Source organism: Pteronotus mesoamericanus, unplaced genomic scaffold, assembly GCF_021234165.1.
Source record: "Pteronotus mesoamericanus isolate MK-2021 breed Mesoamerican mustached bat unplaced genomic scaffold, CSHL_Meso_final contig_68, whole genome shotgun sequence".
NCBI lineage: Eukaryota > Metazoa > Chordata > Mammalia > Chiroptera > Mormoopidae > Pteronotus > Pteronotus mesoamericanus.
This window is the reverse complement of record NW_026555234.1, coordinates 5,018,786-5,045,915: the sequence shown is the minus strand read 5'-3', so window position 1 is coordinate 5,045,915 and position 27,130 is coordinate 5,018,786. Positions and strand designations below refer to the sequence as shown.

Below are 27,130 nucleotides of genomic sequence, written 5' to 3'. Positions count from 1 at the left end.
TGGACCTTGACAATGATTCCTTAGGAGCAGGGAAATGGAGGCTGGGGTTTGAGCCCAGGACTGCCTCATGCTGTGGCCAGCGTTGTCCCCACCACAGAGCACTGACGCTGGGCTCCAAGCTGCCTGCACAGCACTTCAATGCACGCACAGCCATATCACGTTAGGAGCTTGGCTCTCACTACAAAGAAACAATGGCCCTTTCCTGCTGAAGACCTGGACACATGCATTGTGTACAAAACAACAGTGAGTATTTGGAATGCTTTGTGCTTGGTTCCTCTTCCTATGAAAAATGCTTGGAGTTTCAAAACCCTTTGAGCTCTTCCATGGAAGCCGTGGAGGCTGGTAGACTTGAAAGGGTTTCAAACGTGCGTCTTTGGCAATCTTGTAATTCAAACAACCTCAAGTTTTTAAATGTCACACTAGCGATGTGCTGTAGACAGTCATTAATAAACACGAACGGTTTTTGGAAGTGAAGATACATGACAGTTAATAAAGGATGGGGACTTCAACAGGGGAGGCAGGTGGGTGACTTCGGGCGCCCCGCCTCGTATCCACAGCTGGCTGGCGAGTGCAAGGAGTTCAGGTTGCCTCGCAGGCTGGGCCTGCACAGGGGACGTCACTCCCTCTTGTGCTCTGATGGCAGCCCATTGACAGCAGGCAAGTTTGCTCTCTGGGTTTTGTTTTTGCAAGTGTGGTCCAACTTTACTTCCTTGTCCTCTTTCTCCACTCCTCTACATTTTGGCCACGTTTCGAGCCACAAAAGTGCTGGACACAGTAGCCTGGAAGTCCAAACAGGCCACAATTTTTTATGCCTCTGTGACTTACTCACAACTTTTCCTTTCTTTGCTCCTCGACAGTGGCTGATGTGACGCTCAGAGCCCAGCTGTTACACAGCCTCCTGGATTTAACTTCCCCTGGTCCTCAGAGGTAGGACTGAGCACCTCCACAACATCCCCAATGCACTTCATAAAAATGCCATCTGTGGGACAGGCCTTAGCATTCCGTGCCATGGTCATGCTTGGGCCCGAGTCCCCAACCAGACACAGAACCTGCACCTCACTCAGCATTGACCTCCTGGCACGTGCTCAGCAAATGTTGGTTGAAAGGATATTTGAATAGTCAATGGATATTGGTATCAAGAATTGAGAGATATTAGTAGATATCAGCGTTCCTCCACTTGCCTTCATTAAACACGTTCTCCAGCCACAAAGAGAAGAGGACTTGCTCCTGAATCCAGTGGCATACCAAAGATGGGGCAAAGGGGGCCGTCTGCCCAGGGTGCCGACACTGAGGGGCGCATTGTCTGTACAGAGTTTAAGCACAGCAATGACAGCAGTCAACAGTGGGCCTGCTTTTTATTACTGCCACGCGCCGGTGATGCTAACCATTGTCGGTGACACAATTTTCCTCCCCGCAGACCACTCTTGCCCCTATTCCTCCCCAACACTACAGGACACTGCTCTGGATCAGTAATGGAGGTTTCTGCCCTGCGCCCTGTTTCTGTAGGACCTCCCCCAAGGGTCCATTTGCTGATTCATTCTCTTAGTCACTTGACAAATACATATGTAGTTTTGCCACTATATGACAGCCATCAGTACACAATGAAGAGCAAGAAAGAGGATCTCCCGATGTCTTGGGACTTGAACTCTAGTTAGGGGAACAGGGTATAAAATGAGAACACACACCTAGATTTTAGGGGCAATAACTGCTTCGAGGACAGCATCCCAGGATGATGGGATCATGGTGGAGGAGGGGTGCCCTTAGATAGGATTAGGAGGGACAGTCACAGTGTCTGACTACATGGTGAGCCACCTCTCAGGCCAGAAATGTGAATGGTGGGGAAGATGCTTCTTAGCAGAGAGAGGAGTGAGTGGGAAGCCCTGAGCTGGGAGGATGTGATAGGACACACAGTACAAGCAAGTCCCTAGTAAGGGCCATGGCTATTACTTTTCTCTGTCTTCTAAATCCCATCCTAGGGCCTATCTCTGCAGCCAGCTCTGCTTAGCACACACTCTTGACTTTTTTATCTGGGCACAGAGCATAGCCTGGCAGAGAAATAGACTGTGTTTTGTCCAAGGGCCACTTCTCTCTGGCTAACTCTGTGGGTGGGAGGACTGGGGGTGGGAACCCAGACAGGGGCTCCATGTCCCCCTTCTCTCTCAAGTGTCATCTCCTGCTCTCTCCCATATGACCTAGGTGAATAAAATGATGCAGGTCCCATAATCCCCTTCCCCTCCTGACTGTACCGCATTCTTGAGTTGTAATTTGCATATTTTGACTCCTTTCAGTCACAGAGCTCACCAACATCTCACCAGGCACCTTCATTTAACCTGCAAAGCAATTAATGCTCAGAGATGTTGAGTTACTGACTTGTGGATGCATAGTTATTTAATGGTGATGTCCTTCCCTAAGCATCAAGCAAATGCTAGCCAGTGTGAAAGTCACTTCTCATAGACTGCCTTTTTCTGTACAGTCCTAGATGTTAAAGAAAATAGGGTGCAGGAAGTTAAGTGAAGTGGCTTTTAACAGAAATTTTTAAGAGGGAAATCTCTCCTCTCTGCATCTCATGTTGTCTCTAGATGCATATGCCTTTCAGAAAATGCAGGCCCACTTGGCATAGGTACTTTTGGGGACCCTGAACGATAGATGTAAGCACTTTTAGTGACCCTGATTGATAGATGTTAGATTTTGCTTGAATGTTTTGCAAGCATCAGACCCAGCGGCGTGGTATCTCACACCATAGGCTGCACTTCAAAACTGGAATCTCTGGGTGAGTAGCATTTCTGTAACTGACTTAGCATGAGAAAAAGCACAAACAATTCCAGAGGGGCTGGCACAGGACTCCAGTAGGACATGCCTGGTACTACAAACCAGATGCAAGCTGGGCATCCTCCCTCTGTGGCTCCTGTGAAATTTGTTCTCTGCGTTTTGAAAAATGAGAAACTCAGAGCCACTATGGTCAAATTTAAGAAATAGATGAGCAGACTAAAGAAACTTTTTATCAAGGTCCATAATTCTAGGAGCAGGAGAGAAAAAAATGTATACTCCCAAAAGGTAAAATAATTATTGAGCAAAAAAAAAAAATAGATAATTCCCCACTCTAGGAATATTTTAGGTTAACTGTAAGAAAAATGAATGACTACTTCACCTATCAAATTATATATATATATATATATATATATATATATATATATATATAAATCTGTATGCTCATAATGTTTAATACTGATGTGGGTTTGTCAGTAAGACATGATCATACTTCAAGTTCAAATAGTAAAAACATTTTTGGAAGCAATTGAACAATATGTATCAAGGTCCTTAACAATGACTAGAGCCTTTAGCTGCTAATTCTGCTGCAATAAATCTTTTTTAAGGAAACTACAATACCTGAAGCAGAAACTTATGAACAAAAATTGCATTAAAGTGATACTGTGGTAGTTATATCATAAAAATGAATATTGAAAGCAACGAAACTGTCTATTAAGATATATACGCTATATTTTATGCATAAAAATAAAGGGTGATTTATATTAAAATGTAGAAAATGGGAGATCTTGCTTAATATTTTACAAGCATCAGCCCTTCTGGAAGTAAGTCAGGAACAAATCCAGGTCTGGGGAAAGCACTCTTTAAGGGTTAATATTGAAAGTCTGGGCCGATAATCATTTACGCAACTGCTTCAGCATTAAACAAGTCCACAAAGAATGTCAGAATGTTTGTAATTGAAACATTAGCAGGGTTGACACTGATGACAACATCTTGCTGGCCAAGATGTGGTTATACAGAAATTCTTACACATTTCATGATACTAGATATGGGTGATTGTTTAAATGTGCTGGCCTCTAGAATTAATTCTGAGAGTGAAACCTAAGGAAGAAAAATGGAGGCCCTCTCTTGAGTCAACCCCGCGCACGCAGTTTGTGATATATGAGCCAAAAACAGTCCCTGTTCTCTAGTACTTGCATCTTCCCCTTCAAGATGCCTGAGGAAGTGCACCATGAAGAGAAGGTGGAGACTTTTGCCTTCCAGGCAGAAATTGCCCAACTCATGTCTCTCATCATCAATATGTTCTACTCTAACAAGGAAATTTTCCTTCAGGAGTTGATCAGTAATACTTCTGATGCCTTGCACAGGATACACTATGAGAGCCTGACTGACCCTTCCAAGTAGGACAGTGGTTAAGAGCTGAAAATTCGCATCATCCCCAACCCTCAGGAACAGGAACACACTTTGACTCATAGGCACAGGCATTGGCATGACCAAAGTTGATTTTGTAAATAATCTGAGAACCATTGCCAAGTCCTGTATAAAAGCATTTATGGAGGCTCTTCAGTATGGTGCAGACAGCTCCATAATTGGGCAATTTGGTGTTGGCTTTTATTCTCCCTGCCTAGTGGCAGAGAAAGTAGTTGTGATCATAAAGCACAAGGATGAGGAGCAGTATGCCTGTGAGTCTTTTGCTGGGCTTCCTTCACTGTGCGAGCTGAGCACAGTGAGCCCATTGGCCAGAGTACCAAAGTGATACTTCACCTTAAAGACCAGACAGAGAGGTGGGTCAAAGAAGTGGTGAAGAAGCACTCACAGTTCATAGGTTATCCCATCACCCTTTATTTGGAGAAGGAACAAGAGAAAGAAATCAGTGATGATGAGGCAGAGGAAGAGAAAAGGGAGAAAGATGAGGAAGATAGAGATGATGAGGAGAAACCTAAGAATGAAGGTGTGGACTCAGATGAGGAGGATGATAGTGCTAAGGATAAGAAAAAGAAAACAAAGATTAAGGAGAAATACATCGATCATGAAGAACTGAAAAAGATCAAGCCCATTTGGACCAGAAACCCTGATGACATCACCCAGGAGGAATATGGAGAATTCTATAAGAGCCTTACCAATGACTAGGAAGATCACTTGGCAGTCAAGCACTTCTCTATAGAAGGTCAGCTGGAATTCAGGGCATTGCTATTCATTCCCCATCAGGCTCCTTTTGACCTCTTTGAGAACAAGAAGAAGAACAATATCAAACCATACGTCCACTGTGTATTCATCATGGACAGCTGTGATGAGTTGATACCAGAGTAACTCAACTTCATCCATGGTGTGATTGATTATGAGGACCTGCCCCTGAACATCTTCCAAGAAATGCTTCAGCAGACCAAAATCTTGATGGTCATTTGTAAAAACGTTGTTAAGAAGTGCCTTGACCTTTTTTCTGAGCTGGTAGAAGACAAGGAGAACTATAAGACATTCTATGAGGCATTCTCCAAAAAACCTAAAGCTTGGGATCCATAAGGACTCGACTAATTGACCATGTCTTGCTGAGCTTATGCACTATCATACCTCCCAGTCTGAAGATGAAATGACTTCTCCTTCAGAATATGTCTCTCGCATGAAGGAAACCCATAAATCTATTACATCACTGGTGAGAGCAAAGAGCAGGTTGCTAACTCTGCTTTTGTGGAGCAAGTATGGAAGTGGGCTTTGAGGTAGTATATATGACGGAGCCTATCGATGAGTACTGTTACAGCAGTTCAAGAAGTTCAATGGGGAAGAGTTTCATCTCAGTTACCAAGGAGGGTCTGGAGCTACCTGAGGATGAAGAGGAGAAGAATAAAATGGAAGAGAACAAGGCCAAGTTTGAGATACTCTGCAAACTTATAAAAGAGATCTTGGAAAAGAAGGTTGAGAAGGTGACAATCTCCAATAGGTTCATGTCTTCACTCTGCTTCATTGTAACTGGTACCTACAGCTGGACAGCTAACATGGAGCATATCATGAAAGCACAGGCACTTTCGTGATAACTCTATCATGGGCTACATCATGACCAGAAAGAACCTGAAGATCAACCCCAACCACCTCATTGTGGAGACTCTACAGCAGAAGGCAGAGGCAGACAAGAATGACAAGGAGTTTGCAGTGTTGCTGTTTGAAACTGCGCTCCTCTCTTTTGGCTTCTCACTTGAAGATCCCGAGACCTACTCCAAACGCATCTATCGCATGATCAAGCTAGGCCTAGGCATTGATGAAGATGAAGTGACAGCAGAAGAACCCAGTGCTGCTGTTCCTGATGAGATCCCCTCCTTGAGGGCAATGAGGATGCCTCTTGCATGGAAGAAGTAGATTAAGAGTTTCTACCTGCAGACCTGTGTCCTCTGTTTAGTATGTTCATGGCTTCCTGAGCAGCCCTGAGTGGCCCTAGCCCACCTGGTTTTCCTCTGCTGTTTAGTGGGGTTTTTTCCTCCTGTCTTTGCCTAAGGCAGGTTATAAGGGCCTCAAGTCTTCCTTTCTCATATTTGACATCGGGTTTGGATGTTGTTGTGTATTGTTTTTTATTTTGTTCTGAAATTAAAGTATGCAAAATAAATAAAATGTAGTTTTATATTAAAGAAAATGTTAAAGAGGGCAGCAACGGCCAGTCTTTACATCCAAAGATACTCATTGTAACAGAATTTAGAACAGTCAAAATTTATAAACCAACCAAGTAGGAACAACTTACATACCAGATGACAGGGTGTGGTTAGATCACCAGTGGCACAGACACACAATGACACGTAATGGTGTATCACTCAGTCTGGACATAAGTCTTTTCGGAGAACCACATGAGACTATGAGACAATGCCTGTGAAGTTAATTGGAAAATGCAGGATTAAAAAAGAATATATCATTACCATAGTAAAAAATAAAATGCTTCTGTACACTAAGAAGACTATCAATTATTCATAAAACCATTACCGGGGGGGTGGCGTGGTAAGGTTATAGATTCCTGCATTCCCTTTTCCCCTGTTTCCTCCTTTTCTCCACCTCCTGCTCCCCAGCTCTTTTACCAATCATTCACAATAAACATATACTAACATTGAAGATGCACAGTGCATCTTCAGAGGCAGCTTGAGCAGTCAATTGAGGACAAATTAAAGGCTGTAACACTTTATGCAACACACTCAGAGAGGCCATCAAGTGCCGTGAAGGAAGGAGTGTGTTTTCCTAGGAAGTGGGGGGGACTAAAAGTATAAGTTGATTATTGAAGGACTTGGAGAACTGGTTTGAATGGAAAGTGTACAAAGGATTGTTGAGCTCAGTAAAGTATTTAGGGAGAACACTTAGCTTTTGAATTTCATTTTTCAAAAGACAGCTCTCAGAATTTTTGTCATGAAAGCTTCAGCTTTGAAAGTGGCAGTTTCCAGATTTTTAGGTTTTTATGAAGATCTACCTTGTGGATTTAAAGGTCTACTACTTGGACGGATGGGTGGGACCTTGTCTGTCTGACTTCAAGGGATGGAACGAGGGGTCCCATTGCCTTGACAAGGAAGATCTTTCAATTAGTTAGAAGTGGCAGTCCGGGTAAGGAAAAGAAACAAATGGCAAACTGAAATTGGGATAACTCAACATGGACTTATCAATGGAACTAACTAAAAAGCTCTGTAGCCCATAGGAGAACCACAAGGATAATGCCATCACCTGGGCTAATAAAATGAACCAGATGAAACAGGTGCAAGTATCCACTTGCTTGAGAGAAGCGATGACTTTAATCAAGGATTCACCTGTCCTACTCAACCCTTAGGACAGGACCCAAGGAAATGAATATCCTGACTTCTCTCCTTCCATTCACCCATGTCCTGTGGGACCTTGACTGAATCCAACTGAAAGTAAGAATACAGTCCACAGAGATCAGCCTCATGGAGAAAAGTGTAGGGTGAAGATGGTGGAGCTTGAATCAAGAGTCAGAAAGAAGACAGACTGAACACAGCCCAGAAAACGAACAGCTGGCCTTATAAAACAGTGTGGTTTTCATCACAACTATTGGTAAAGGGAGGCTGAAGCATTATTTCTTTGGGAACTCCAGGTAGAGTGTGTTGTTTGGGCCAGATGGCTTAACACTTTCCATTTAAATATGAGACTTTGTAATTTTAAGGTAGCTCCACTGAACTAGAAACACATAAATAACCAAGGCAACTGCAATTGCATATTACGGCCACCAGCCTGGAGTCAGGAAAATTGAGCACTTTATCCTTTTATGGAGCAATAACCTTTTCAAGCATCCACAGTGATTATCTGTGAAAGATTTTTACAAAGCAATAAAACCAATGGTATATTTAATTGAAGTAAGGGTGTTGACGATCAACAAACACAACCTGAGATGAATGTGTAATTAGAGTTCTTTACATTTGTCACCTCATGACCAGGTGTAGGAGAAATACATTTTAATAAGAGCTAATGTGTATTAAGTGTCCACATGTGCCAGGCACCGCGCCATGCACTTTATAGTAACTCACTTCATCCTGCCAAGAGACTTCTGAGCAATGCCCTATTCCCTGTATCCTCTCATCTATGCACAGAAGCAGCCAGGGCCATGTACTTCTCATACCTCTTGCTGTAGGAGGGACCAAATGCTGAATGTCCCCACTGCTGCCCTGTGCACCCATTGCCATGTTTGCTAAAGCCACACTGCCCTTGGGCTGCTTCCAACCCAATAATAGAGCATGGCAGGGCCCTTCACCCCCACCCCAGTGAGATGCAGGACTCCTCTGATGGGTGGCCGAGCCTGGCTAAAATTTGCTTGAAAGTGGGCTGCAGTCTCAGATTTTTCCTACTCAACTCTTCTGTCCCCCTTGTCTCCTTTCACAGACACCAGATCCACATAGAGTCCTGGAGGCTCTCCTGACCCTCTCCAGCTTCCTCCCTGCTGCGCACTGTGCTGGCCTCTCCACCTCATTCATGTGTTGAGGCTCTTAACACCCATGTGGCTGTATCTGGAAATGGGGTCTTTAGGATGTAAACAGACTTAAATAAGGTCACAATGACAGAGCCCTAATCCTATAAAACAGTGGTCTTATCAAAAGAGGGAGATTCTTGAGGAGAATCAAGATGGTGGAGGAGTGAATGGGAGTCACACTGACCTCCTCCCAGGTCCAATCTGGAATTACAACTAAATTGTGGAGAAATCACCTGGAACAAGCAACTGAACAATAGCGAGAGAGGAGCCTTATAACTTTGAACAGACAGAAAGATCAGCTTTAGCACAACCTAACTGGTAAGGAGCGTGGTAGAGACCCACGAAGGTGGGCAGGGCACCCACTGGTGGCAGCACCAGAAGGATATTGAAATGGCCAGTTGGATCCCCTGAGAAAAGTGGGGCTAAACCATAAGCAGGGATCTCCAGCCTACAGCAGAAGAGCCCAATAAGTACACAGATAACAGCCAGCTGCAAAACGCGGCAGGGTTGCTCTCTGCCAGAGACAGGCAGCTGGAGACGCAAAGAGCCATTTAAAGGGGCAACGCATAAATTTTTGTTTGCAGCCACCTACCCTGGTCTCTGGCCAATGTGGGGACAGAGTGGGCTAGAGACTCCTGAGAACAGACTAGAGAAGAAAGCTTTGGGGAGAGTAGCCACAGGATCCCAGTGCTGACTCATCCTCGATACAGCAGCAGCCATCTCACTCAGGCAGACCATTCCTCTGAGCGGTAACAGCATGAGAGGACTCAATAGGCTCCCCGACCCCTGCCACTGCACAGGAGGCTCTGCCTAGGCCTGGTAGTGTGAGACGCTGATGGCTGAGTGCTGAATGGCAACCACAGGTTGTAGATCCCTGGATAAGGGGGCACAGAGGGGTTTAGAGACACATGAGGAGAGACTGAAGACAGAGTCTTTGGTGAGAGAATGGAGAGAGTACTTGGTGGGGTTCTGGTGCTGACTCATCCCCCATCCAGCAGCAGCCATCTGTCTCAGGCAGACCACTGCCCTGAGCAGCCACAGCTTGGGAGGACCCAATATCCCCACACCCAGGAGGGACTCTGCTCCACCCTGTGGTATCTGTAAGCTGGCCTGCTGAATGCAGAGTGACTAGATTAACAGCTGAAGGAGACAGCCACAAACAGTAGATTCCTGGAAGTCTCGAACAGACCACCTAAGGTCAGACAGGGTCAACATCTGACATCATCAGAGGCAGATCCAGAAAGGAAAAAAAAACAAACAGCGGTCTCCTACCATAGAAGTTCACACCACGAAGTCAGGAAATCAAGACAGATCAATTGAATATGCAGAAGCAAAAAAGAAGAGTCTCACAAATAATGGGAAGACAAAGAAACACCCCCCACTTGAAGGGAAAGGAGGAATCACTAGAAAGAGATCTAAATGAAATAGAGGCAAATCAACTATCAGATATTGAGTTCCAAACAGCAGTTCTGAAGAAGCTCAATGAGGTCAGTGAGCTCAGAGAGAATTACAAAAAACTATAGGGAAACTATTAGGAACTTACTGCAAACTATATCAGCATGAAACAAGGAATAGAAACTATCAATAAGAAACAAGAGGAACTGAAGACTGCAATTTCTGAATTGAAGAACACAGTAGAAGGAATCCAAAGCAGGCTAGATGAAGCAGAGGATCAAATCAGCGAGCTGGAGAACAAGGTAGAAAAAACCTCCCAGAAAGAGCAAGAAAATGAAAAAAGACTCAAAAAGAATGAAGACGCATTGAGGGAAATGCAAGACAACTTGAAACTTAATAATATCTATATAACAGGGGTACCAGGAGGAGAAAAAGAGGAAGGGATAGAGAACCTGTTAGAAAAAGTCATGATAAAAAACTTCCCTAACTTGAGGAGAGAAAAAGTCACACAGGTCCCGGAAGCACAGAGGGTCCCATTCAAGGGGAACCCAATGAGGCCCACTCCAAGACACATTATCATTAAAATGGCAAATATGGCAAGACAAAGAGGGAATCCTATTTGGAGAGAGAGAGAGGAGCCAAAGATATAAGGCTCCTCTCTCGCTATTGTTCAGTTGCTTGTTCCAGGTGATTTCTCCACAATTTAGTTGTAATTCCAGATTGGACCTGGGAGGAGGTCAGCGTAACTCCCGTTCATTCCTCCACCATCTTGATTCTCCTCAAGAATCTCCCTCTTTTGATAAGACCACTGTTTTATAGGATTAGGGCTCTGTTATTGTGACCTTATTTAAGTCTGTTTACATCCTAAAGACCCCATTTCCAGGCAAGACATAAATGGCAAGACAAAGAGGGAATCCTAAACAAAGCAAGGGAGAAAGGGATAGTAAGATGTAAGGGAGCCCTGGTACGGTCAGCAGCTGACTTCTCAGCAGAAACACTACAAGCCACAAGGGAATGGCAAGAAATACTCCATGTCATGAAAAGCAAGGCCTGCAACCAAGACTACTCTACCCAGCAGGGCTCTCAATTAAAATGCAAGGCGAAATAAGGAGTTCCCCAGACAAAAGAAGCCTAAAAGAATACACCTCCACCAAACCAGCATTGCAAGCTATGCTAAAGGGACTGCTTTCTTAGATGAAGAAAACGAGTCTATGAATATCCAGTTCCTTTCACAGTCACCAATACTTGATATTACCAATATTTTTAATACTTATTAATCTGATTGTGACAATGATGTGTTATTTTAATTGTTACTTTATTATTTGTTGAAACTAAACCTGTTTTTGTATATTTCTTGCCTATTTCTATTTTTTAAAAAAGGTTTAAATGACTTTTTAATATTCTTTATCCATTTTCTGATTAAATGTTTGCAGAATATTTTTCCCTAAAAAATGCTGTTAACCCTTTTATAGATGTTGCGAATACTTTCCTATTCTATTACTTGTCCTTTAACTTTTTTTACATAAATATTACTGTATAGTTTTAAATGTTTAATATAGTCATATTGTCAATATTTTACTTTATAGCTTCTGTGTTTGAATATGATACTTCAGGGTAAGAAAAATGTTATTTTGTACTTTCTCCTAAAACTCCTTAGATTTTACATATTGATTTTTAACTCACCTGAATATTTCTTTTATAATGTATGAAACAGGGCCTTATATTTGTTTTATTACAAGTAATAGTGGTCCATGCACCTTATTTGTTGAATAAGCCTTCTTTTCCCCATTGATTTGAAATATCAATTTAATCATATATTGCATTGTCAGACAGATACATACATTTGTTTCTAGAATGCCCATTTTATTCCATTGATCTACTTGATTATTTCTGTGCAGGTGTCATGATTGCTGACTTCATAATGGATTTAAATTTTTTAATATTTTATAATGGATCTCATTTAAAAAAATAAAAAAGTAAAATCAATCTGCATTTTTAAAAAAAAGAAAGAAGGAACTCCAACCTTTTGTGACAACATGGATGGAACTGGAGAATATTATGCTAAGTTAAATAAGCCAGTCAAAGACAAATACCATATGATCACACCTATAAATGGAATCTATTCAACAAAATAAACTAACGAACAAAATAAACCACAGGCATGGAAACATGGAGCAGACTGAAAGTGACCAGAGGGAATGGGGAAGGAGGACAATGGAGGAAAGAAGGGGAAAGAACTAAACAAAGAACATGTATGAATGACCCATGGACACAGACAACAGAGTGGGAGTTGACTGTGGGAGAGGAGGGTGGGGTGAGATGGGCAGAGGAGGGCAAAGGGGGAAAAATTGAAACAACTGTAATAGAATAAACATGATTTAAAAAAATTTTTGTTTAGTTTTTAAAAAGAGGGAGATATTCTCTCTCTCTCTCTCTCTCTCTCTCTCTCTCTCTCTCTTTTTCAAGACACAATGACAAAGCTGCCATCTGAGACCAAGTAAGTGGACTCTTTTCAGAAACCTAACTGCCCGGTAACTTGGTCTTGGACTTGCTAGCCTCTAGAACTTGGAGAAAGTAAATTTGTGTTCTTTAAGTCACCCAATCTGTGGTATTTTGTTTTATCATGTCAAGCTTACAGTAATCCATGCTCCCAATAAATGTCTTCTTACATATCTAATCCCCTCTTGGCACCTGGTTCTCAGTGGACCCAAATGAACTCATAGACTATCAGCAGTTTCAGGTGCCAGCCTAAACTCACAGACCCAGGATGTGGCAAAGTGGGGCGCGCAGCCAGGCAGTGGGACTCAAAGGACTATCTGCTTACTCACTAAGCCACGCTGCCTTCGGTGTTGCTGACTTGCCTAATTTGCCTAGGAACCCTTTTAGGAACACCTACCCTTCCTCGCTTAAACAAAATGTTTATGCTTATCTCTATTTTCATGACTGGAAGTCAGACCTCTGTTACAACCTGAGACTTCATTCCAGTAAAACATCTCCAGCCCTTTCATTCCTCACTGGGGCACTGAGCTCAGAGGCCAGTCACCCTCCTGATGCAAGTTAGGCATGTGTAAGTGGACATGGGTTTCCATATCCCGCAGCTGTGAAGCTTCAGGCAGCACTTGCCCTGAGGCTTTGAGTAATTGCATAAAAAATGGGAATATCCATTCCTAACTCATGGGTCACTTGGAGGACCAAGTGAACATTTATGAGCCTGGGACATCGGCTGATACAAAAAGCCTTTATAAATATGTCCCACCCAATTTGGACCAGTCTTTTGAGTTATTTGTAGAAGTTGTTCTTGACTCTGCTGCCCAAAAGTGCATAAAATACTCCCACTTGTCATAATGGCCTTTCCTTGTCCTCCCTTGTCATGACACATCTGGGGGACATATCAGGACATTCCATTAGAAACCTTGCCTGGATTTAGCATTGCCTCATATACTTCTGTGAATGAGAAAACAGCTTGGTTATCTCAGTCCCAGAATTTCTCATAAACTTCATAGTCAAGTCCCAACTAGACCCTATGTTACTGTCATAGCCTATGTCAGAAGCTGCTTTTCCCAAGGGGGAAAGAAATGAGTCAAGGAGACCTTTTTTCCTTATTACAATCTAATCTTCAACAAAGCATACTCTTTTCAAAGATTTCTAATTGTTCTTTATTGGAACCCATCTGTAAAAGTGAAAAAGCAATTTTTTAAAGCCGTGTTTTCTAAAATTTGCAAATGAGAAATGTTTCCTACCCTGGGAATAGAATAACCTTAAAGTAACACAGGTGAGGATTTCTGCTGCTAGGGGGCTCCTCTGTGTTGGTTTCCTGCAACTGGGGAGTGAGGGTGACTGTCCCTTTTTTGTGGTGAGGATGAAAAGAAATGATGATATCAGGTGCTCCCTGGCCGACAAGCACAAGCACCTCAACAGCCGGTGTGAGTGTCCTGTGTGTGCAAACCCAGTAGTTCATCGGTTGGTCACCCACGCCAACTCTTCTCTTTCCAGGCTGATGAGTGTTCAAAGCTCTTCGGGTGTTTCAAGAACTTATAGTAGAGAGTTTTTACTGTTTCACTTCCAGAGAAGGCCAGGATGGCCTTTTAGAACTTGGAAGTTCCATTCATGATTTAGTATCACTAGTAGACACTGCTTCGGGTTTATGTCCTTCTTGTTTTGTTTCATTTTAAGTAAAAAGAATTATTCTTCCCATCAAATATAGGTTTGGTGGAAAAATCCAATTTTAGGTTATACATAACATTCCTTTGACTGTTTATTTCCTTGCTTATTGGGCCTCTGAATGTCTTTGTTGGAATATGTTAGAACCCCTGGAATGTCCCACTGGATTTTCCCTCCGTTACGACCTGCATTGTGAACTACAGACAGCAGGTAGTTTCCTGTTACTGAGTTCTGGAAGGATTACATTATGCTCTGAAAAACAATGTACCATATTGAAATATCTTCTTAACAGTGATTTAGTTGAATATGTCATCATTTCTAAGAATAATTTAGTTTTTTTTCACTAGCTCAATTCTTTTTTTCTCTTTTTTTTGTTGAATTTATTGGGGTGACGTTGGTTAATAAAATTATACAGGTTTCAGGTGTACAATTCTACAAATACATCATCTGTATATTGTGTTGTATGTTCACTACCCCAAGTCAAGTCTCCTTCCATCACCCTGTATTCCCCCTTTACCTCTCCTACCTTCCCCTATCCCCCCCCGCTGCCCTGTTCCCTCTGGTAATCACCACGCTGTTGTCTGTGTCTGTGAGTTGGTTTGGTTTGTTTTTTGCTTAGTCCCATACCTTTTTCACCCAGCCCCTAACTCCCTCCAATCTGACAGCTGCCAGTCTGTTCTCTGTATCTACAAGTCTATTTCTACTTTGTTTGTTAATGTATTTTGCTCATTAGATTTCACATATAAGTGAAATTATTAGTACTTGTCTTTCTCTGACTAGCTTATTTCACTTAGCATAATATTCTCCAAGTCAAGATCTGGAAGCAGCCCAAGTACTCATAACAAGATGAGTGGATAAAAAAAGCTCTGGTACATTATACAAGGGACTATTACTTGGTCATAAAAGAAAAAAATGGAAATCTTACCTTTTGTGACAGCATGAATGAGTCTAACTCACTTCATAATGTATCTTTTGGAATGACAAGCTCTGGTGTTGACAAGCAAATGCATGTGATGCATCTTGATTCCTTCATATTACTAAGCCGTGGCGGAGGGGTCCCTGTGTGGTGGCTGCATCACAATGAGATGGCCTCATGGCTGGGGAGCAGTGCCCCATGGCTGTGCTATTGATATAATTTGTGGCGTTCATGAACTATACGTTTGTGCTAATGGCTTTTCTATTACTATGGTATGCCATTTTAGACTTCCTTTCCACATGGGTCTTCCTCCAAACAATAAACTAAAAGGCAAATAAGATACTTATTTCAGGCTCCCGTGAAGAATCCATAAGAGTAGGCCCCCAACTGCCTTTCTAAGATCCCAGCTCCTGAAGGGACCCCAGGACTTCTTTTCAGAACAAGACTTGTCCCTGTGCCTAAGCTACCTCTGTTCAGGATGGGAACATGTTAGCCCCTCAGCCCTCAGACCCAAAGGGAGTCTAGCTGAGTGGCAGCGATCCTAGAATTCTGTCTCTATCGCTTGTTATCTCTTTGAATTTGGGCAAGTTACTTAATGTCTCTGTGCCTCAATTTCTTCTTCTGTTAAAAAAAAAAAAAGCATGATAATACCTATTTCAACAGCTTCTTTTGAGGACCAGCCAGAGTATTACATGTAAAGTACCCAACGCATGATAAACTTTCAATAAATATAACTTCTTCTTCTCCTCCTCCTTCTTCTTCTCCTTCTTCTCCTCCTCCTCCTCCTCCTCCTCCTCCTCCTCCTTCTTCTTCTTCTTCTTCTTCCTCCTCCTCCTCCTCCTCCTCCTCTTCTTCTCCTTCTTCTTCTCTCCTTCCGGCCAGCCCAGGTCACTGAGTCAAAACCCACGGACTCTGCCCCGAGCCTGCCCTCATTCCTGTACAAAGCATGACGGCCTGCAGACTGGGTCAGACTCACAGGGCCTGCTGAAGCTACCACTGCTTAGTGAATTCCGAAATTTATTTCATCTGCAACATATACTTCTCTTTTGTAAAAGGGCTATCACACCATCATTAGCAGTTTAAAGATTACGTGAGCTAATTCATGTTGTTTGATGAAATCCCAGGGGCAGTATTAATTTTTATTAATATACACAAAAACTAATTGTAAACAACATTTGGGTCTGCTTTTTAAGAATCCCACCTTTGTAGCTGTCAGCTTGCTAGTGCATCCACTAGCACTGGATTTCGGTTTTGTGCGTGTTGTTCACAGTCCATTGTTTTGAGAAACCAGGCCCCCACTTGTCTTTAGAGTCTAGAGAAAGCAGGCCTCACACCTTCTGCTGTTACAGGCTCTTGTAGAAGACCAAAATTCACATAAGGGGACAGAATACATAGAAATGTGGAAAAGTGAAATTCTGCTAAATAAATATTCATAAAGTGAAACTTATTAAATGAATGCCTATGCTAAGTGAATGTGCATAAAATAAAACCTCATTGAACAGGTACGGCATTTAACCACATTATAAAATTCATTAACCAGTGAATACACTCATCCAGCAACAAATTAATCAGCTTCCCCTACGTTAACAATGAATTCATGACTAAATGGCTTCTTTTACTGATCTTTCCTCATTAAAGACTATTAATATAGGAACATTGAATGTGCAGGGAAGGAAGGTGTTTTTTCCTTTCCTTTTTATTGCCTTAAGGATATACAGAGGCTTCAGCGAAGACTCCCATGTAAATTGCACAATAGGGAAATGATACACTTTTTTTTTTGTTTTTCTGTTTTGGGGGTTCATTTTTAACATTTACTAAATGTCAATGTACACATCCCATGTAACTTTCATTGAAACCCTAGTGGGGATAAGAATCATTATGTTGTTTTAATTGGCTTGAACAAGGTCACAGGCCACAAGCGCTCTGAGGTCGACTTGGCCAAGGCCTTCTGCTCCTGAAACCTCACTGACACCCTGTCCTGCAGCAACATTAATGGCGGGAACAGGCATGACTGATGGACGTCAGCCAACCCCAGAAACAAATCCCTCCTGCAGGCACTTGCCTAAGTTCACAGACTTGCTGCCTAAACCTGCTGCCTGTGATACCACTCTTGGCTATTTTATTGTCCTCATCTCTTGAGCAAGAAGACTGAGCAGTGCACAGCAAAGCACTAACATGGATCCATGAACATGGATCCATCACCCTGGAATCACTCTAAGTTAAAGTCAAGGGGAACCCAGAGGCCAACTCCCCCTTATCACTAGCTAGAAACAATTGGGTTGGTTTTCCAGAATAGGAACAAAGTAAGCCTTTAAGGAAAGTAAAGGTAACTATGGATCACAGAGATTCAGAGCTCGGTATCTACACATTCACTCCTCTCAATTCCTCAAATCAGGAAATTAAAACCCTCATTCCTATGGTTTTTACCGGCCAATTTGAATTGCTTGGACCAAAGAATACTTTAGCTGGTGCTTAAAGCTGACATAACAACTGTTATTGGTTGAAGTGTGACACCCAAATACATCTGTTAAGTTCTGTAATTCAGAATGTAACCTTATTTGGAGATCGGATCTGTACAGAGACAATCAGGTTAAAGTGAGGTCATTAGGATAGACCTTGATGTTATATGACTGGTGTCCTTATAAGAAGGGAAATCTCAGCATAGAGACAAACACATACAGAGGGAAAACAATATGAAGAGAAAAAGAGAGAAGATGACAAATTAGTTTGCTAGAGTCGTCATAACAAAGCACCAGAGACTGAGTAGCTTAAACAACAGCGATTTATTTTTTCACAGTTCTGGAGACTGGAAGTCTAAGCTCAAGATGTCAGCAGGGTTCATTTCCTTTGAGGTCTCTCTCTTTGACTTGTATCCAGCTGTCTTCTCCCTGCGTCCTCACCTGGTCTTCCTTGTGTGTGTGTCTCCTAATCTCTTCTTTCAGTTCTATTGGATCAGGGTCAACCATATAGCTTTATCTCTAAATACAGTCTCATTCTGAACTGCTAAGCTTAGGACTTCAACATATGAAAGTTGGTGATCGATTCTCAAAATAAGTCTTCTATAAGCCAAAGTAGAGGCCTGTGACAAATACTTTCCTTATAGTCAACAGAAGGATTCAAGCCTGCTTACTCCTTGACCTTGGACTTCTAGCCTTCAGGTCTATAACAATATAAACTTCTGTTGTTTGTGGTACTTTGTTAGGGCATCCAGAGATTTAATACAACAGTGTTTACCTGGAAGTGCCTGGATCGAATTTTCAGCTACCAGGTGCAAAGGTATATAAATTAAGTTGAGTTATACAAAAATAAAGTTGCCCGTTTTTGCACCCAAGTTTGTGTCCTGTAAAAAATTGTTTGTATCTCATGATTTAATTCCATTTCTCTCCAGTTCACTCTATTAGGTTTTGAATACTTTATAAATTTCCCAATTATTGCGGGAGATAATAACATGCATAACTTTAGGGTGATAAGTATCCAGACAAAATTGGTGGGAATTTAAAATTTTTTAAATGCTAAAAAAATTATCATAAATACCCCTTCCAAAACAGAGCACCTTTCTCTGTCCCCAAACATGTTTCTTATAAAACAATGCAACAAATTCTCCCATCTTCCTGTATATCCCCCTGTCCACCCTTCACACCTCAACCTGAGTGACAGATACGTCACCCTGCACTCGGGACTCTTAGTGCTAAGTCTAGACTGACTTCTGTACTGCTTACTATGTGCTGTGGGTCAAGCTGTGTCCCTCCAAAATCCACATGTTGAAGTTCTAAGTCCCGGTACTACAGGAGCGACATTATTTGGAGATAGAGTCTTTACAAGGAAAATCAAGTTAAAATGAGGCCACTAGGGGAGCTCAGTTCAGTGTGACTGGACAAAGAGGGACAATCTGGAGTCATACGATATGGAGGGAGGACTATGGGAAAAAACATAGGTAGAAGAGAACCATCTACCAGTCAAGAAGAGAGGCCTAGAATACATTCTTCCCTCCGGGCCTCAGGAGTCGACCCTGCCAACCCCTTGATTTTGGACTTCAAGACTCCAGAGCTGTGAGACCAAAGACTTTCAAGCTGCCAGTTTGTGTTACAATGGCCCTAGCAAAAACTAATATAGCAGGGCTCGTGGATCTTGTCCCAATCTGCCCATACCTGCCCTAACCCAGCCTGCTCCCAAAACACCAGGTTTATCTTATTGTCAGTGCTGTCTTGGGCCTCTAACTCTCAGCCGCTCCCAGAACAGTGCTTGCCCTGGGGCAGGCTCTTAATAAACACGCATGAATCTCACTTGCCAAGAGCACAGGCCAGAGCAAGGAACCTTCAAGAAACACAGAAAGGTCTACTGGCCCTGCGAAGGTCACTCCTCATAATGATGTGTGTGCCAATCGGGGCTTAGATAAAGGTCATCCTGATTCCTACAAACTGTCAAGACACAGCTCCAGGAAGGGGTCAGCATGGTCTTGGCTATTTTATTTTGCATTTACTGTTGGTTTCTGATAGCCCATCAAATAAGAAACCTTTGTAAAAGATAATTACTGTGATTATGTTTGATTTCCAAATGCCACAGTGGGCTGGAGGAGCTGCCCTTCTTGATATCTGAGAGACCCTGGAATATGAGACTTTCCTGAGAACATGGTTTAAATCACTGTAACTTATGTCTTCTTGCCCTGTTATCTGGTGGCCATGCCTAATTAACGTGGTAGGAGTGAACATGGTAAGTCACCCAGTGCTTACCTTCCCAAAGTCCAGTGAATTATGTTTTCTAGAGTGACTAAATATTTTGAAATTGGTAAAACTTGGCTCATTAAACTCTTAAGTTTAGAATTATATCATTTTTACAGGATTCTTTTGTAACAACAAAATACACTTTCCTATGTTCTAAGACAGGATTTTGGAAACTATGTTCATGTCCATGCCTTGGGGGATCATCACATGCACTGTTACTCAGTGCTAAAATGCAGCAGGACCCCAAGAGTATATTTAGGTACAGCACCTTACCTGTGATCACTCTGGGCTTCTAGTCTTTTGGAATTCTGATTTTTTAAATTTTTTTCCTAAGAGGCGTGTTATGATTGTGGAGAGATCATGCATGTTGAAGTAAACATTAGAAATAACAGAAGTTTGGCAAATGGACATAGTCTATTAAAACTATAAATCATAAACATAGTGCCTGGCACATATCAGTTTCTCTTCCTTTTAATGTCTTCCCTGATTGGAATATATATTGTCAAACTGGTTAGAATTGTGAATAAAATAAAACTTAACACGCGCTACCTGCTGGCCTGACTCATAGTCCTTTCAGAGTTGTATGTAAACTTTAGTAGCTGAAATTTCTTGGCAATGTAAAGGGTGTGGAAGGGTGTGTGTGTGTGTGAGTCTTTATCCATTCTCAGCCTGCTGGTAGGTGGGTGGTAGGCTCTGTGCTCCCAGACAGAGCTGGGATCGAATCCTGCTGGATTAGTTTGCTAGGGCTGCCAAAACAATGTACTACAAACTGAAACCAGAAGTCCAAGGTCAAGGTGTCAGTAAGGTTGCTTCCTTCTAAGGACTGTGAGAAAGAACCTGTCCTGTGCCCCATTCTCACTTTCTGGTGCTTTGCTTGTAACCTCTGGCTTCTAGGGCATCACCTGCTCTCTGCCTCCACCGTCACATGGCATTGTCTTCCTCTACGAGCCACCGCCTTCCTCTCCACTGACTTCAGTTTCCTTCTTCTTGTCAGCAATTACACAGGCTCATTTCCCTTCATTCTAACAAAAGGTCTTAGATTCTCATGCCCCCACCTATTACACTTCCCAGTTTGTTAATGAAATGTTCCCAAAGGTCTTCCTGCCTCTGTTTCTTTTATCCCCAACATCCCGCTTCCCATCTCCACCCACGGTCTCTGCATTTGGTCATTTATGTCACCGGAGGGTCCAGCAGTCTTCGACCTTACCATGTCCATCAAGTGTGAATGTTCCCTTCCGTAGCCTCCTTGATATCTCTCCCCTTGAGCCTGGCTCCTCCTCGTTCCCTCCTGAGGAAGGCATGGAAGACAACTGCTTCATTCAGCACCCAAGCCCCTGGCAGTGTCTGAATCGTAGTGAACCCCTTGGGGGAATAAACTAATTAGACCTCCATCTTTCCAGGTGGGAGACCAAGATGCTATTCCTTAAGATCCCATGCACTTTTAACCGCAGCAGGGGGCTGTGCCATGCCTTAAATTCCCCCGGTAGCATCCGCGCTCTAAAACCCTTCCTTGGAAACCTTCACATGCTCTGTGAAAAGTTGGTATTGACTCTGCATGTCCTGAGTCATAAAGGAGGGAGGTTTCTTCAGTTCTGGAAGCACTGTGGCTGAGAGCTACACTTGGGAATCAGACTGGCCGAGGTTTTAATTTCAGCTCTACCATGTAGTCGATGGTGACTTGATCAACCAGAGTTCCGTTCCCACATCTATAAACTGGTAAAAATAACAGCCACATAGTAAATACCAGCATAATACGCACCTGCCACTATTAAGCTAAATTAAATGAGATTACATACAGCCAGTTCTGCTCTAATGTGACATATAAATTGCTAAAAATCATCACAGTATGTATGACTGGGCTCAAGGGGGAAATGGAGTTATTGGCACAGGACTCAAAAACCTCACCACTGACACATTTCAACGAAAAAGATAGACTTAATAAAGCTGGCACAATTCTACACATAAGTAAGTGGATAAGAAATAAAGTGGCTCAATAAACACAGCCCTTGACCTTGCAAAGGACCTGAGGTTTGTAGCTTGTGAGCGATTGCAGAGTAGTAGAAGGAGTGGCATGAATTTGAATGAAAAGTTATAAGATATGATGTGGGTGGCTGGGGGGCTCCCAACACACACGGCAACCCGGCCAGCTGGAACACAGGTGAGCTGTTGTGTGTGCACACTGTGTGTGTTCCTGCTTGCCTCTGTTCTTGGGGATGCAGTACTCTTTGGTTTTCTAATAGTGTTTCTTGTGGACAAAATTCAGCTAAGCAAGCACAAAATTGGCGTCCAGCTCAAATTGCTCCCTGATGTATCTATTGTGTCAAAACACATTTGGGTTGTAAAAATGAGCCTCGTATCGGAACTGGCTGTGAATAAGGTGCTGGCTTTGTCTCTGGCCAGCAGTAAACACTCAGGGAATGGTTGCTATTTTTCCTTTCTACCTCCCTCCCCTAAAATCAGATCTTCCTGAAGGCAGGTGCGGTGGTTGGTCCACCTCCGCGCCCCAGTGAATGACACCCATTCGCCAGTCAATGTCTATCCTCAGATGGCAGGAGCAGGCCAGAGCTGCAGCCCCTGCGGAACGGGGCGCTGTGTTTGATGGCTTACTACCAGGGGGTGCTGCAGTAACCCCGGGACCTGGTGGGCTGCAGGTTGGAGCAGACCCACAGCCAGCTTCCCAACGCTGGGCCCAGCCAGGACCTGAGCCTTGATTTAGGTGGAGGAACCATTGTTTCTTACAGTGGGAAGTGGAAGGCTCAGGAGTTGGAACTGGCCATGCCGTAGCTCCCTCGGGGCAAATGAGAAATCTCAGGTGGCAATATCACCACGCTGGTGAGACTTAGAACTTGACCTGGTGCAGAACTGGCTGTAAGCCCATGGTTTTCCTTTCATGCCCCTATTTACCAGTGCCTATGACAAAATTAGCCAAATCCACAATAGAGTGAACTTTCTACCTGGCATTTTGCCAGTCATGCTACTTAACCCTCAAAACCACCATTGTCTATTACATTGTTGTCTTTATTTTATAGATGATTAAAAAAATAAGCTCAGAGAAGGCAAGTGACTTGCCCAGGAACACACTCAGATGAAGACAAGGGACTCAGCCCTCCTCCCTGGGATTGGGGCAAGGAGAGTACAGGTGGCTTGTCTTATGGGGCAGGGCAGGGGAGCATGGGTGACGGAGTGAATAAGAAACCTCAAGTGCTGCCTGCCCTTGGCTGAGACCACTAACTGTATCAATGCAGAAGCCCCTTCTGCTCTCTCCCTAATAGGAGCGGGAGCAATTTCCGTGGCTCTGCTGACATAATGGGAAATATTCTCAGTGAGAAAATGAGATATTAGTGTCAGAGGACGATTAGAGAAAAATGACATTGCGCACCTCCTGCCCCTCTCCCGGCTTCTTCATCTGTTCTCACTGCTATGAAGCCTGCACAGGCACCCGGGGTCCCAGCTACGAAAGTGCAGATTTTTTGAGATATCAGAGACTTGGCTTTGTAAGGTGAATAGTCCGTTTACAGATTTAAGAGACTTCTATTTGAAACAGAGTGAGGTTTTCATGAGATCCTGCGATTCAGGTTTGTGAGCTCCAGCCTGGGCTCTGCCTTGAGTAGCTATGAACTTGGGCAGGTGGTTTTATCTCTCTGAGCTCTAGGACTCTCTGGACCTATTTCCCCATCTATAAAATGGAGACTATCACCATGGATCATCATCATCATCATGATCACTTTCAATCATTGTCATCATCACCATCATAGTTGTCATCATCATCACAAAAACATCGCTGTCATCGGGTTGCTCTGAGAATTAACCATGTTAGCATCCCAAGTCTAGAAAACAGTGTGCATACAGCCAGCAGGCGCTCAGAATGTGATAGCCTTTCCTTTGCTAGGGGTCCCAGGGCCTGCGCACAGCAATGAAGGAAACACAGCACACCCTCTCCTCACGGCAAACACAGGAACCCAGGTCCTGACTCCCCAGCTGCGTCTCAGAGAATAGTCACCTGTGGAGTGCGAAGAGCCTTTTTTAAGGTTGTAACTGTTTTGCATCCACCACAGGACCATTCCTTGCCATCTGAATGCATGCATATTTATTTTCTTCAGTGGGGCAATAAGCACCTGGAAAGCAAAGATTGCCTTTCTGGAAAGGAGGATTTACTGCTGAGTGCTCAATCTTGTTAATTCATAGAGTAACTTACATTTTGTCAAAAAACCATCCACCCTCCTCATTGTCCCAGTGATTCTGAAGGGGATTTGCCTCTCAGACAGCACCCTTGGGGTCCCTATGTCCTGCATTGCCTGGTTTTAGTCTTTTGGGGTTTTTGCCTCAATACTAAAGAGCTCGGTGAATCTGTCCAGGTCCCCAGTGCTGTCTCTGCTGTTAGCTAGAAGCATTGCTACCATTTGATTGTCTAGAATGCAGCTTAGAGAGCAACACAACACATCATTGCCCTGAGGGTGTCTATAGAAACAAACTTGAGTTGAGAGATAACTGTGCATCAAACACTGACATGCACTTGGGATGCAGGGACAACCCACCCCCAATGAAATACAGTTCAGTGAGGAAATAGATGCCTCCAACAGACAATCGCAGGACCGTGTGAGAAGTCCCAAGACAAAGGGAAAGGGAGGAAAAGCTCAGCATTTGTAGAGCTCAGAGGAGGCACCTGGCCCAGCTGGAAAAGAGAAAATGGTTCTCATGCAGGCTCCGGGTGGCTTTCTGAAGAACATAATGCCTTAGCTGAGTTTTGTACAATTAGTAGGAATTTACCATCTCATCAAAATGGGAAGATTATTTTGTGGGTAGAGGTGGGAGATAGTTTGAACAAAAGCATGAAGCCCTAATGATACGAGAGTCAAATGGGCCATCATTAAATTTGGATGAAAGGAGCAGGAAGCTCAAGATGTTAAACGTCAGGGTGAGTCACTTAGCACTTCCCAGGCCGTGCTAAGGAGCTAGGCCAGTTTCCTGTAGATGCGGGAGGATTCAGTGAATAACAATGGGGCAAGGCAGAGCAGCAGCAATGGCAGCGTCTATTTACACTTTGCTGAGTGCCAAGCACTGTGTGAAGTGTTTTACCAGGATGCTGTCATATTTACAACAACCATGTGTAACATGTTAGGTGGAACAATGCCCCCAAAGATGTCCCTGTCCTAAGCATCACAACATATCTTACATGGCAAATGGGATGCGGAGGCATGGTTAAGTTAAAGATCTTGAGATGGGAATATGTTCTAGATTATCCAGGTGGACTCAATATAATCCCAAAAGTCCTTATAAGGGAGAGGAAGGACAGATGGAGCTAGAGAAGTAGTGATGGAAGCAGAGGTTGGAGTGATGTGAGGCCACAAGCCAAGGGATGCAGGCAACCTCTAGAAGCTGGAAAAGGCTAGAATATGGATTCTCCTCTAGAGCCTCCAAAAAGAACCACCTCTTGCCAATTCATTTTAGACTTCTGACCTCCCAAACTATAACATAATACATTTGTGTTGTTTTAAGCCAGTAAACTTGCTATAATTTGTTACAGCAGCGATAGGAAGCTAACACATGGAACAAAGTATTAAAAATTATTTTAGTGATGAAGAAAATAAATCTCAGGGGAGTTATTTTGTCAAAGGTCACAATGGTGAGAAAAGGCAGGCCTGTTGTCATAATTAATCTATGCAAATCCTTTCTCCAGTGCTGCTTATTCTGCTCCAACCAACCAATTTATGCTGCATGAACCATCAGTTCTTTGACTGGATTGAAAATAGGTTCTTGTCAAATTCTTCCATTTCCCCATTTTTGGCAACACCCTTTTATGCAGTCGTCTTGCCCACTGGTATGTCATTCCTTATAAAATAAATGAGGACAAAAAGATCTTTTACTCCTGTCAAAAAACCTGAAGGAGAGCAGGAAAAAAACATGGATTATTAGCATCTCAATGAGATTAGAGAATCTGAGTTTAAAAATTAGAAGGAAATCTTACCTTTTGTGACAGCATGGATGGACCTGGAGAGTATTATGCTAAGTAAAATAAGCCAGCCAGGGAAAGACAAATACCATATCATCTCACCCATATGTAGACTGTAATGAACAAAATAGACTAACAAACAAAACAGAAACAGACACATAGATACAGAGAAAAGACTGAACGCCATCAAAGAGGAGGGGATTTGGGGGACTGGGTGAAAAAGGTAAAAGGATTAAGCAAAGAAAAAAAACACTCATAGACAGAGAACAGTATGGTGATTGAAGGAGGATGGGGAGAGGGAAAAGAAGATAAGAGGGGGAGAAATAGTGGTGGGAAGAGATTTGGGGTATCCATGGTGAGGGAAAGAGACTGACTTGGGATGGTGAACACACAATACAACAGACAGATGATGTGTTGTGGAATCATATACCTGAAACCTATATAATTTTACCAACCAATATCACCGCAATAAATTCAATAAAAATATTAAAAAATAGATCATGTCATTAAAAAAATCACATTCTCCATAAACACTTAACCTCTGTCAGCAGGCCGGTCATTCCTGAGCTGAGCGGAGCACACCGCTGGCCATGGGCTGACCCGACTTCTGAAAAAGAAGGCCGTCCAACGTTGTAATCCTTTTCTTGGAAATAAGTTATTGTGGTCCCAGAAAATGAAGGACTGCATCAGCCACTGACATTTTATTTGAAATGCCCCCAAAATGATGCCTTTTCAATGACTCTGAGTCCAGGCTTGACCACATGGCTTGCTTTGGTTAAAAAGTTGTAGCACATGTGAGACTTGAGAAGTACCTCCACATGGGGGCTTTCCTCTTCTCTCTCTTAGGATCCTGCATGTCACAAGCTTGGACAAGCCTATCAGGTGATAAAAGGCATATAGTCCTGTTGCCTTATCACCCTATATGGCGTCATACATGAAATTTGGCCATGTTGCACTATACAGCCCCAGCAGACCACTAGCCAGTTGCTGATCACTGACATATTACATGAGACCAGTGCAGTCAAGCAAAATCATCTGGCGGAACCCAGCCCCAATTGCCAAGCAGAATAAACAACTAAAAAATTATATTAAGTCACTAAGTTTTCAAAGAGGACCCAGAGTATATGTGTTAAGTCCTAGCTCTACTATCCATTGGCTGCATGACTTTAGACAAGTTACCTGGCCCCCACATGCCTCAGTTTCCCCATCTACATAGGGAGTGAATAATGGGTTTATTGTGAGGATTTAAGGAGATTAAATAGTGTAACACATTTTAAATACTC

At 43.0% G+C, this 27,130-nt stretch overlaps 1 pseudogene; it reads left to right on the top strand.

The window, feature by feature from the left end:
• The first annotated feature begins 3,978 nt into the window (after nucleotides 1–3,978).
• LOC129077685 (heat shock protein HSP 90-beta-like) lies at nucleotides 3,979–6,119 on the top strand (annotated as a pseudogene).
• The last annotated feature ends 21,011 nt before the right edge of the window (nucleotides 6,120–27,130 follow it).